We start from the raw sequence: 12,572 nt of genomic DNA on the forward strand, positions 1-12,572 counted from the left end.
CGCCCCCTCTTTGTGTTCTCAGTCTTGTTAGTAAGAGAATTTAGGAAGGGACTTGGAAGAATGTTCAAGGACAGTTTTGTTAGGTTTGGGAAGAAAAACGCAGGCAAACTGAATCACAGTAGTTGCCAAGAGGAAGGAGATGGAGGAGAGGAAGAGGGAGGGCATGCGTGCTTTAAGCAGGCTGGTTCAAGCCTGGTGGTGGCTACATCCTTAATCCCAGCACTCAGGAGACTGAGGCCGAGGATCGCTGTGAGTGTGAGGCCAGCCTGTGGTCTACAGAGCAAGTTCTAGGATAGCCAGGGCTACACAAAAAAACCCTGTTTGGAAACAAATGAAACAAAATGAAAGAGGAAGAATGAACAAAAGAAAGACAGGTAGACAGACAGAAAGAGAGAAAAAGGAAAGGAAAAAAGGAAACCAGCAGGTAGGCTTAGTAATAGGGGTCAGCAAATAGCTCCATGGCGGACAGGCAGCCACATGGCCGAAGGGGAGAGGAAAAGGGTGAGGCAGCCCAGAGTGTCTGGAAGAGCATGCCCAGGCTTTGTGTAATATCTGAAAGAAAAGGAGACTGGGTGGGCGGGGGTGGGGAGGGGAAGTTGTGTTTCCCTGAGTAATGCAGAAAAATAGGCTGTCACTTTGTTACAGGCTGGAAGCTCTGAGGGACTGCATGGGACTAAGGATGCCATTCCACTAAGGGAATTCCTCCAATCTCCTAATCATGACAAGGTTAATTAACATTCTGCAGGTGTGGCCTCTTGGCCAGGTGACTGACAGGCCCAGCTCATTTAACTCTTAGAGAGGAACCTGTAGTATGCAGGATTCTAATCTTTGGAGCAGATCTAAATGTCATGTGTCTGCCCAGAGCCATGACCTGAGGGAGAGCTTTTCCTTAACAGGCTCCCCCCCAGAGCCCTGATAGCCATCTGCAGTGGACTCCAAGCCCACCAGACACTAGCTTTACCCTGTGTGTGTCCCATGAGACTGGATGAGGACCCAGTTTGGAACGTGGAGAAGGTCATGAACTTTGTTTACCCTCTTGTTTCATTTCAGGAGTTGTTCGTTGGAGACTAAGTGGGGCGGAGTCAGGCAGGACTGAGGAATCGTCTGGGCTAGACAGGCAATTTTGTCTAGGCTGTATTTATAGTTGAAGTCAAGGGCATGGTGATTTAAAGAACTCTCTGGAATAGCTGAGTAAAGGAAAGTGAGCAGTAGAAGAGAAGATAGATAGATAGATAGATAGATAGATAGATAGATAGATAGATACATACATACATACATAGACCGACCGACCAATGGGAGATAGATAGATAGCCCGACCGATGTGTGATTGATAGATAGATAGATAGATAGATAGATAGACAGACAGACAGACCGATGGGTGGTAGATAGCCTGATCGATGGGTGATAGATAGATAGATACATACATACATATATACATACATACATAGACATACAGATAGACAGACCAATGGGTGATAAATAAATAGATAGACAGACAGATAGACAGACTAATGGGTGATAGACAGACTAATGGGTGATTGATAGATAGACTAATGGGTGATTGATAGACAGACAGACAGAACAATGGGTGATGATAGATAGATAGATAGATAGATAGATAGATAGATAGATAGATAGATAGATAATAGATAGATAGAAGACAGACAGACCGACCGATGGGTGATAGATAGATGACCGACAGACAGGCAGGCAGGAGATAGTCACAGGGGCCAGGGTCATCTTGCTGCAGTACACTAGAGGAGCCCTCACAGCGTTGTTTCGACAGCAAGGGACATCTGGAAAAAAACCTCAAGAGAGCAACTGAAAGGAAGGCAGGCTGAGATAGCGAGCGCAGGCCCTGTTTCCTTGGCTCCCCCTCTGCCACCTGCACAGAGTGGGTGCTGATGGCCACAGCCTCTGTACCTCATCCTGCAACTTCTATGTATGACTTGTTTTCCAGGTCAGCAGCTGTGGAATGTTCTCAGTGCATAATTACCATAATTTATTCAGTCTTTTCCTCACTCCTGGGTAATGAGTTCTTTTCCTGTTTTTATTGACTTAAAGCAGAGTTGTGGCAAAGAAACTGTCTCCTTTGAATGCTCCAGAATGTATTTATTTAGGAAGTGTTGATGTTTTTAATGCTTTTAAGTTCTCTAAATCAAGAAATAGGATTCTAGCCGCTTTCTTCAGTAGTGTGTGTGTGTGTGTGTGTGTGTGTGTGTGTGTGTGTGTGTGTGTGTTTGAATTTGTTCAGGGGGCATTAATTTTAACTTTTATCTATTCCTTCTCACTTTTAGTTCACTCTGAGCTCTGTCTTTAAAAACCCTGCCTCAGTCACTGTTGACTTTGGATATAATGCGATCGGATGGGTTTCCACACTGTCTTAGTTACCGTTTGGTGCTGTGAAGAGACACCACGACCATGGCAACTCTTACAAAGGAAAGGATTTGATTGGGGCTGCTCTGATCCAGGGACTATTTAGGAAAACCATCCTGAGTTTCCAAGTTGGTAGTGTCACGAGAGGTTGACTGCTTCAAGCTGGGTCCTGGTTTTAGAGGGCTTTGCAAAAGACAGCAGACGTCTCAGACTGCATGAGGTCCTCCTCGTGGCTGGCTGCACAGTGTTAAAAGTGTACCTTCAAATTCAATATGACTTCTTCTTATCCCAGAGAGATGTATCGAATCTGTAAAACTGATTCTGGTGCCATGGACCAGTAATCGCAGTGTTCTGGAGGCTGAGGCAGGAGGTTCATGAGTTCAGGACCAACGTGGACTGTATGTGAAGCCTAGGTTATATCGTGAGTCCTTATTTAAAAAAAAAAAAAAAAAAAAAGCAACAGACCACATAATTCTCACTGTAGTTTATCTAAGTCAAGCTCCATTTGTCCTTGGCAATGGTTCTGGCTTTTATGAACTTGGTGTACATGTTTTGAGTTAACAGGTTTTTCAGGCCTGCTTTGTGGATTGTATTGTGTGATCTTTGGTGTTCAGGTCTATATTACTATGTTTTAGAAATAACCAAGAGGTGGGATAATGTCTTTTCTTACAGTCCTAAAATTTATAAAAAACACATTTTACAAAACAGCAGGACCCAGACGTTTAGAGGCATTGTCCTCTGACAGACTTCACCCTGTGCCCTTCAAGCTAGCCATTGGTGGGACAGTAGGGTCTTGCTTCTCAGCCTGCTGATGGCTGTGGTTGCCCCTACCCCAGTGTCCCAGTGGTCCTTGTCCTTATGACAGCCAGGCTTTTGGGAAAAGTAGGTAAAACAAGACTTACCTGTAAACTATAGGGACTTGGGGGTCTTAGTCTGAAGCTAGGTAGCAAATAAAGAGAAGTCGAGGGGTTGGGGATTTAGCTCAGTGATAAAGCGCTTGCCTAGGAAGCGCAAGGCCCTGGGTTCGGTCCCCAGCTCCGGGGGGGGGGGGGGGGGGGGGAAGAACCAAAAAAAAAAAAAAAAAAGTCGATTCAGCTCGGTGGCTGGCAGCTGTTGGCTGCATTACAGTATGGCAGACTAGGAAGGAGAAGGAAGTAAGGACGAGGCCGCTGATGTTTTAATAACCAGTTTCCACATCTCCCACTTCCTAAAGCTCTGTCACTTCTCAGTGCCACTGCTCAAAGCGTCAGGCTTCCTCCAAGTGGGCCTTTAGGAGACAAACCATAGCAGACCTGTACCAGCACCATGGCAGGAAATCCCCCCCCAACACACACAGATACACACACACACACACACACACACACACACACACACACAGATACACACACACACACAGATACACACACACACAGATACACACACACAGATACACACACACAGATACACACACACACACAGATACACACACACACACACAGATACACACACACACACACACACACACACACACACACACACACACACAGAGCTTGGGTCCCCTTCCTATGGGTCCAGGGATATGTGGCCAGCTCTGACTTTCCTGGACACATCTCCTTTCTCATCTGAGACAACAAGGTGGGTTTTCTCCGTCCTTTGGAGTTGTCAGCGCAGTTAATACATGAGAGCATAGAGGGACAGGTGGGCAGAAGACTGCTGTGGAGTCTTTGTGCTCTTTTCTTTCTCGGCACTGCACTGCACTGCACTGCACTGCACTGCACTGCACTGGGCTGGAGCCTGGCTTGCTTGCTCTTACTGTTTCTAAGGCCTGTGTTTTCAGCCAGAGACAAACAACTGAACAGATAGCTGGAAAGTTCTTGGTTTGCTGGGGCAGGATTATGAAAAAGTCTTCAAGGTTGTTGGTGGGTGTGTGTGTGTGTGTGTGTGTGTGTGTGTGTGTGTGTGTGTGTGTATCTGTGCCATGCTCAGCTGGAGATTTAAAGGGTGACGTCAGATTTGTCCTCTGCCACTCTACTTTGTCTTGGAGACAGTGTCTCTCACTGCCTCTGGAACTTCGCAGTGTGTCTAGACTGAATGACCCAAACCCCAGTGATCCTAGGGTCTCCACCACTCTCCAAGTGCTAGGATTGTTGTCATGTCCCACCACACCTGGCATTTTACGTGGGTGCTGGGGATTTGAACTCAGGTCCTCGTGCTCACAAAGCAAAGCCCTTTATCTGTTGTGTTGTCTTGGCTGTTTGTTACACATGGAGGTTGTCTTTTTGTTTCTTGCTAGATCCATTTAGTGTCTCATCACCACCCTGTCCCTGCTGTTAGGATTTGGGCTCATTCCTTTATCAAGGAGAACTTACCTTTGCCTCTCTTTCAGACATCAGAAGCTAAGTTTTTACCATGGGTAGTCCAGGCACCAGACTCCTAACATTACATCACTTAAGGTATTTTTTTTTTTTTCCCGGAGCTGGGGACCGAACCCAGGGCCTTGCACTTCCTAGGTAAGCGCTCTACCACTGAGCTAAATCCCCAGCCCCTCACTTAAGGTATTTTTTTAAGGCTGTGTTTTTCACACCTGGACATGTGTAAGGCTTGCTGAGCCACAGTTCTCGACCATAGGTGCTGACCAGAGCGTGTGTGTGTGTGTGTGTGTGTGTGTGTGTGTGTGTCTGTGGATCTGTGTGTGCATTGTGTCTGTGCATCTCTGTGTGTGTGTGTCTGTGGATCTGTGTGTGCATTGTGTCTGCATCTCTGTGTGTGTGTGTGTGTATCTGTGGATCTGTGTGTGCATTGTGTCTGTGCGTCTGTGTGTGTGTGTGCATTGTGTGTGTGCATCTGTGTGTATGTGTGTGTGTGTGCATCTGTGTGTGCATTGTGTCTGTGCATCTCTGTGTGTGTGTGTATCTGTGTGTGCATTGTGTCTGTGTGTCTGTGCGTCTGTGTGTGTGTGTGCATCTGTGCGTCTGTGTGTGTGTGTGTATCTGTGTGTGCATTGTGTCTGTGCGTCTGTGTGTGTGTGTGTGTGTGTGTGTGTGTGTGTGTGTGTGTGTGTGTGTTTTAATTTTGGCAGGTGGCCAGGATGTGCTAAGGATCTAGTCACAGGGTCACACGTGGGTGATGCTCTCTGTGCTTCCTTCACCCCTGTGGTCCAGATGAGCCTAGTGCAGTCCTCACTGGCAGGCAGTGCTGAACTGATGGAGAGGCTTGGAACATGGTTCTTGGGGTGGCCATGTGCCGGGTTATAGTGAGTGTTCTGTTCCTAAAAGCAAGACAGGACAGATGGTTCGGGGGGGTAACAGTCGGAAGGTTTGGGAACACCACCCACTTCTCTCCTTAGTTGAAAATTAAGATGTTTCTCCTCCTGCCGTTGTCTGAGCTGGCATTTCACAGGTTGGGGAGTGGGAACTGAGCCATATGTAATAGCTGCCAGAAGCCATCAGGGCATACAGTAGGGCATCTCTCTCCCTGGGGGTTGGGGAACATGCTGGCAGGCCTCTACTCCTTCATCCCCTTCTTAGAGCCCTAGCTTGTTAACTCATGCTGAGACCCACCATGAGATCTTCCAGCCCCCATGCAACCCACCAAGTGGCTCCCAAGACCCAGCTTTGGGATGGAGAGTCCTTGCTGTCACCTTCTCCCAAGTTGCTTTCTTTAACCCTAAATATGACATGTAGGGCACTCTTGTCATAGCAACAGCCCTGTATGGGGCTGAGCTGAGGCCGATGGTTCCTCTCGATTCTCACGTTCACAAGGGATGAGATCTGTGGCTACCCACTCTGGCCTCTGTGCTGTCATTCTTAGCTCCCTGGAACAGATGATGCTCTGGGTATGACTCAGTTTACGTGGGAGTTGTTGGGAAGGTCACCATCAGCATCTCAGATTGGTCTTCTCAGGCTCACGTCTCTCAGCATCACCTCCAGCCTGATGTGAATGCGATGGAGTCGGAGTGCCCAGTGCCAGCTCAGGCTGAGATGCACTGGACAAGAAGTCAGGAGATACGGCTTCGGGCCTTGACCTGTCCAGGGCCAGCCTTGAGAACTCAGGCTGGTCTCTCCTGCTCCCTGGGCCGCTGACTCAAATGATCTCAGGAATGGCGCAAGTCTGGAGCAACCCAAATGCCACTGGGGCTTGGCTTTTTATTTCTAAGAAGGCTCTTTGGGGCTTGTTCCCTCAGGCTCCACACCTCGGTGAGGCTCTAGGGATTGATGTGGCTGCACTCCTGCCAGCTTTGCCCAGGATTTCTCTAGGTTGGGCTGCCCCGGAGACCGTCTCAGATGGTGGCGTCAGCCACGCTGCCTGGAGAATGACTGATGTCGACTCTGCTATTTTTAATCCTGGTGGGCGGGTGGGGAGCCAAATGCCTGCCTCCACCTTCAGTGGGCTTTTGTGTAGTGTATGAGAAAATGGAGTCAGGGTTGGTGACTGCTGCCCCCAGGGCTCTCTGGCTTGTGTCAGTCATTGAATGGCCCCCATGACCCACTTAGGGAAGGTTAGTGCCCGTGATCGCTGGGTGTGGGAGAGCCAAGATGTCCGTACATCCTCTTGTACCATTTAGGGTCCCGCTTATGATGGAAGGGAGAAGGGAACCTTCTAGATGGGTACTGCTTGTCCCCCAAATTCTGGAGTCTGCCAGCCAGGGTGAGGAGAGATGAGTCAGGAACTTTTGGTCCAAGCAGGATGCAGTTGTGTCGAATATCCCAGTGCCAACTCTGCTGTGCCCTGGTGGGAAGCGGCAAGGAGGAGAGGCTATCTGATGGTCTGGAGAGCCAGTGCAAGTGCTCCTGGCACAGCCCCTTGACCTCTGAGCCCCGTTCCCTGGTGTATAAAACAGGGGGTGGTAGTGTGCTATGCATCCATGAGGTCGCTGGGGAGGTTGGTGAGCTGTTCAGTGAGGAAATGCCTATCCGAGGAACTAGAAGAAAGGGTTGGACATAGAGCATTCTAGGCTGAGAGCTGGGAGAGTTCCAGAAGGAGCCATCACTATGAGTAGGAAGGACACCCATGAAAGGGGCAGGGCCTCATGTGGCCCCAGGAAGTTGTCTGGCCATTTGTCTAAGATGGAAATTGTCAAGTTTGGATGAACGAAGGACATAACATTTCCTGGCTTCTTCCTGTGACACGCATACCTGGGGGTGTCCTTTGGACCTCCTGTCCTTGTGCTGTTCCTCAGTGGCTCAGTGTAATCCCTGAGTCCAGAATGCCAGCCTCAGAGGGCCAGGACCTGATAGAGAATCTTACTCTTGGTGGAGCTGTGTGTCCTCCAGGGACGTCCTTTTCGTTTCTGGCAGGGCAACTGTCCTTAGCACTACAGAAGACTCAACTGCTAAGGGATATTCAAACCCCAAGGCTGCTAGGTTGGGCTGGACCTTGGTGTTTTCCAGGTCAGAAGGCACTGAACATCCAGCGCAGATAAATGGCTGATGAACACCCAACAGTGATTGGATCAGGGCCCCTGCTGCCTTAGGCCTTGATCTCAGCCTCCTGAGCTGTCTTCTTTGCTGGGGCAAGAGGGTGTAGAGGTGCCTTCCAGAGGAGAGATATGGTCTCTAAGAACTTAGCAGAGGGCTCAGCCCCTCTTGTTCCATTCCTGAGAAGGTTGAGGTCCTAGATTCCCTCTGCACCCCTTCTGTTTCTCCAGGGAATTAATTTTGAACTCAGAATCTTCCTGATGGTGGCAGCAATACTTCATGAAGCCCAGGCTTCCTGGAGAGGTGGGGTTGAGGAACCCCAGGGAGTCTGTGTCCTGCCTCCTGTTGTGGGGAGTCTAGCCCTAATGGACATCCTCTTCCATTTGCAGTAGGGCAGAAGCAGATGTAACTAATCCCTGCTTTCACCTCCATGGACCCTTGTGGGCTGGGGGTGGGGTGGGGTGGTGCTCCCGGAAGCCATATTGCATGATAACATTGGCATAAAGTAAGATGTTTTATGTTCTTTCCTTAAGCGGACTCCTACAATCCTGTACACTTCATGCTCCACAAACTTCTGTCTATGCCTGTAAATGTTGATAAACAAAAAACTCAGGGACAGGAGAGAGAGAGAGAGAGAGAGAGAGAGAGAGAGAGAGAGAGAGAACGAACAAATGGTGCTTCAGCTTTTAGCTAAGAAGTGTTTCTCTTTCAGAGATTAGTTGAGTACTGCAGCTCGATTGTGCTGATAATCTTTCATTTTTTAGTTAGGTGTCAGGGTCCCTGCCCTATGTAGTAGCACTTTGCGTAGCCGCATTATAAAACACATAGTTTACCAAATTGGGGAAGATCAACCTTATTGATCTGAAGGGCTTGTAATGAAACCAGCTGTTTTCCCCACACACCCTCCCCTTTGTCTGTACAGGTGACTGTCTTTAATATCTTTATTTAAATGATAGGTTTACAGTTCTGTTTGTTAATTTGTCAATTATTTGAGACATTATTTACTGACATGCTGCTTGGACAGATAAGGAATCCATACACATCACTTATCAGTATTTAATTCTTGCAAAACTACGACTGTAACAGGTGCTGCTCAGTCCTGCCCCAGGTGACCCATATGGTTACACGTGCAGGCCTACCAGGTGACTTCCTGTTCTTTGGTGAGTCATTCCTCCCTTGGCCTTGAGTTTTTCCCGTACGATTGCTCTGAGCTGGACAAGTTGTTCTCCAAGTCTGTCACTCGGTTATTATCTTGGGACTTCCTTCTAAAAGTTTGTGTTAGATTCCCTTTGCGTTTAGGGGAGGTAGGATGTTTTTTGTTTTTTGTGGAAGTCTGTGGTATCCAGTTGATAGGTGGTTGATTTAGCTGGCCTTAGGAATGAAAAGTTGAAAACAAGTTTCTCCTGGTCGAAGGGAGGAGCTGTTGTCTTCTGGTTCCCAGCAGGAGTTGAGGAGTCCAGTGTCATGCCATCCTCCCCTGAAGAACCTTGACTCCTTTCTTTTCCTCAAAGCCTGTAGTATTGTCTCTCTGCCCCTGAGATGTCAAGTGTCTGGTGGGTGAACTTTGCTGATGGTGTCTTTTCAGGCTTCAGATTGCCAATAGGTGGTCCTTTCAGCTCATGCTGTCTGCTCAGATGTTAGCGTTATTATTTCTTCTTCTTCTTCTTCTTCTTCTTCTTCTTCTTCTTCTTCTTCTTCTTCTTCTTCTTCTTCTTCTTCTTCTTCTTCTTCTTCTTCTTCTCCTCCTCCTCCTCCTCCTCCTCCTCCTCCTCCTCCTCCTCATTCTTCTCCTTCTTCTTCTCCTCCTCCTCCTCCTCATTCTTCTCCTCCTTCTTCTCCTTCTCCTCCTCTTCCTCATCCTCCTCTTCCTCCTCCTTCTCTTCCTCCTCCTCCTCCTTCTTGTTTGTCATCATTGTCATCCTCATCCTCATCTGGGGTTGTGTGGTGTACAAGTGTGCATGTGCCTATGTGTGTACAGAAGCCAGAAGAGGATACTGAGTGTCCTCCTCCATCACTCTCTTCCTGGTCCCTTGAGGAATCTCCAGGGATCCACCTGCCTCCCCAGCACTCAAACTGAGCATATTCCACTACACCTGGCTTTAAATGTTAGTGCTGGGGATTAAACACTGGTCTTCATGCTTCCGCATAAGCACTCCGTTGGCTAAAGCCTCTCTCTAGCTGCTCTCTCTTTGCTTGCTTGTATTTTCAGGTAAGATCTTACGTAGCAAAGGCTGGCCTCAGACTCGTTATTAACCTAGGCCCTTGACCTCCAGGGGGCCCTAGACCCCCTGCCTCTGCTACTGGGTGCTGGGATTACAGGCGGGGCTCACAACCCCCAGCTTTTGTGCCTCTTTTTTCTCAAGGTTTTTTCCTTGGCTCACTTGTCTAACTTTTCTGTTGGATGATAGGGTTGTCTGTTTTTCAGTCCCTTAACACACACATTTCATTTGCTGCTGATCTATTCACACACACACACACACACACACACACACACACACACACACACACACACACACACGTCTTCCCTTTCCCAGTTTCTAAGACACTTCACTGCTTTGTGATTGTCCCGTGTGTGCAGTGTTTCTCTTCCGGTTTGACTTATGAATAGATTTTCTCTGTGTCTCTGACCGTATTGGTTGTATTCCCCCCGCTGCTTCTCATCAATGGCTCTCTCCCCTCAGAGCCTCCTTTTAGTTTCTCCTGTTCTTATTGGAGATGTTTTTAGTGTGCTGTGGTCCCGTGTTGTCTGTTTAACAAACAGTGCTGAGTCCTTGGGCGTGGCTTGGGTGTCGGGCGTGGCTTGGGTGTCGGGCATGGCTCTACACCACTTCTTTTCCCTGGGCAAAAATCATCCTCTGTCTCGCCGGTCTTCTGCACCGCATCTGCCTTTGGCTCAGGCATTGAGCCTCCCTCGAACTCTTACTCTTTTTTTTTTTTTTTTTTTTTTTTTATTTTCTCCCTCCCGAACTCTTACTCTTTTACAGCCTTTGATAAAAGGAAGCGTCCAGGTGAAGCGGGTCCCTCGGGAGCCGGGAACCTGTGCTGGCGCCACGCCCTTTGCTTCATAGTACTTGGTAAGGAGGCAAGAAGTCCGGGGCTGGTCCCTTGCTGTGTCATGGTGGCAAGCCACTTCCTCCTCGGTTGTCAGTTTCTCCATACGTAAGCGGGAAGGAGAGGTGTGCTGGATAGGAGGAGTAAACCGGTTCACAACTCTTAGGGCTGCCCTTGGCTTACCAGCTGGGCAGCATGCTCTGTTACCTGCACGCATCAACCAGGTGCTTAGCTCCCCTCCCCAAAGCAGTTTGCACTGCTGGCTGGGTGTGTTGCCTGGCCACCGAGAACCCAGCTCTTACTGTGGTGACTCATGGTGACCATGGTGACTGTGTTGACCTATAATACAAGTGAGCAAGCCTTATCTGAGCTCCTTCTCCAGGGCAGGGGGCAGTGCCCTTTGGTTTTCATTGTAGAAATGATTTGTTGTGGTGTCAGGGATTTGGTGTTTCTCTTGTCAAAGAGGCTGGCTAGACTATATGGGCTGGTGGTGGTCGACCTCCGCCAAGAAGGGGTCTGGAGGAAGGGAGAGGTGGCTGCCGTGTAGGTTCATCTGAACTTTTCTCGTCATTCCAAGTTTACTATGCCTATTTAACCCATCTTCTCATTTCCCTCCTGCCCTAGCCTCTGAGGCAGCTATGCCTTTCTGTCTTAGGGTGGAATCAGGCAGCATTAACCATTCTGTGACTGCCTTATTTCACTTAACATGCTGGGTTCATTGTGCATGACGTAGCACAACGTCAGGATGCCCCGTTTTCAGAGTGAGCGGCTGGATTTCTTTATCTGTGACACACACTTGAGTTGTTCCCTTTGGACTTGGCCTTGCGGATCATGCTGCTAGCTGAGAGAGGTCTTGCTTTTGCTTGCTGGGCCCTGTGGCCGTTCTGTGTTTGGTTTGCTTTTTAGGAGCCTTTGCTGTTCTCTACAGTAGCTGGCCTTATCACCTCATAGCTTGTCTAGCAGTTTAATTTCACAGTCTAGTCTTATAACTGTCAAGGAGGAACTCCCAAGGTGTTTACAGGGCTGTGCCTTAACTGGGGCTGGGGGGGGGGGGGGAGGTGATCTGTTTGCTTGGTGTCTCTGGTGCTGGCGGCCCTCCCAGTCTCTGTGGCCCATTTCTCTGTGGGTGGAGACACTGTTTCCTTCACTGGCGATTTTACTTTTCCACAGAGGGAAAGAGTTTTCACTTTCAAGGGTGCCTGCAGTTGGATTGGTCTCACGTGGGTAATCCAGAATCACACCATGTTCGTGTAGTGTTTGTCACATTGGACTGGCTCTTTGCCATAGGAGGCAACATTCTCGGGCTCTGGAGCATTGGAGCTGAAGACTGTATCTAGGATAGCTTTGGATAACTACCTTGTCTCAGTCTTTGGAGTACCCTTTTCTCCCACTCCTTTGATTGACCGATGGTGTTCTAATGTCCTTTGATCCCTGATGGCCAATCAGCCCTCTCACCACCATATGGGTCAGCTCTTGGTAATCAGGTGCACACACAAGTTTGATGAGCTCAAGAATTTTAATCCTTTTACTCCTTGTCTGTCTGTCATAGCCTGTCTTCTGTGGCTACTTGGACTAAGGGAGTTGGTGGTCTTAGCCTATTCAGCTTGGCTCCCACTGGAGCAAGGGGTCAAACACAGCTCCCCTTAGTTCTGTCTCTCTTGAGTTATTGGAAGGATGACATGGCACAGAGGCAGTAAGTGGGCATGGCAGGACTTAGAGCATCTCAAGCCCAAAGGGAATTGGGAAAAA

At 48.6% G+C, this 12,572-nt stretch overlaps 1 protein-coding gene across 3 annotated transcripts in view; it reads left to right on the plus strand.

Moving 5' to 3' along the window:
- Positions 1-12,572, plus strand: part of Anxa11 (annexin A11) — a 44,964-nt gene that overhangs the window by 4,865 nt on the left and 27,527 nt on the right. The window contains exon 1 of one of the 3 annotated variants that reach the window (XM_017600010.3): positions 10,557-10,846. The exons of the other annotated variants lie outside the window; for them this stretch is intronic. The gene's annotated coding sequence lies outside the window, so the exon portion shown is untranslated. Of the gene's footprint in view, positions 1-10,556; positions 10,847-12,572 lie in introns of those variants that run through there. 3 annotated transcript variants of the gene reach the window in all.

This window comes from Rattus norvegicus, chromosome 16 (assembly GCF_036323735.1).
Source record: "Rattus norvegicus strain BN/NHsdMcwi chromosome 16, GRCr8, whole genome shotgun sequence".
Lineage (NCBI taxonomy): Eukaryota > Metazoa > Chordata > Mammalia > Rodentia > Muridae > Rattus > Rattus norvegicus.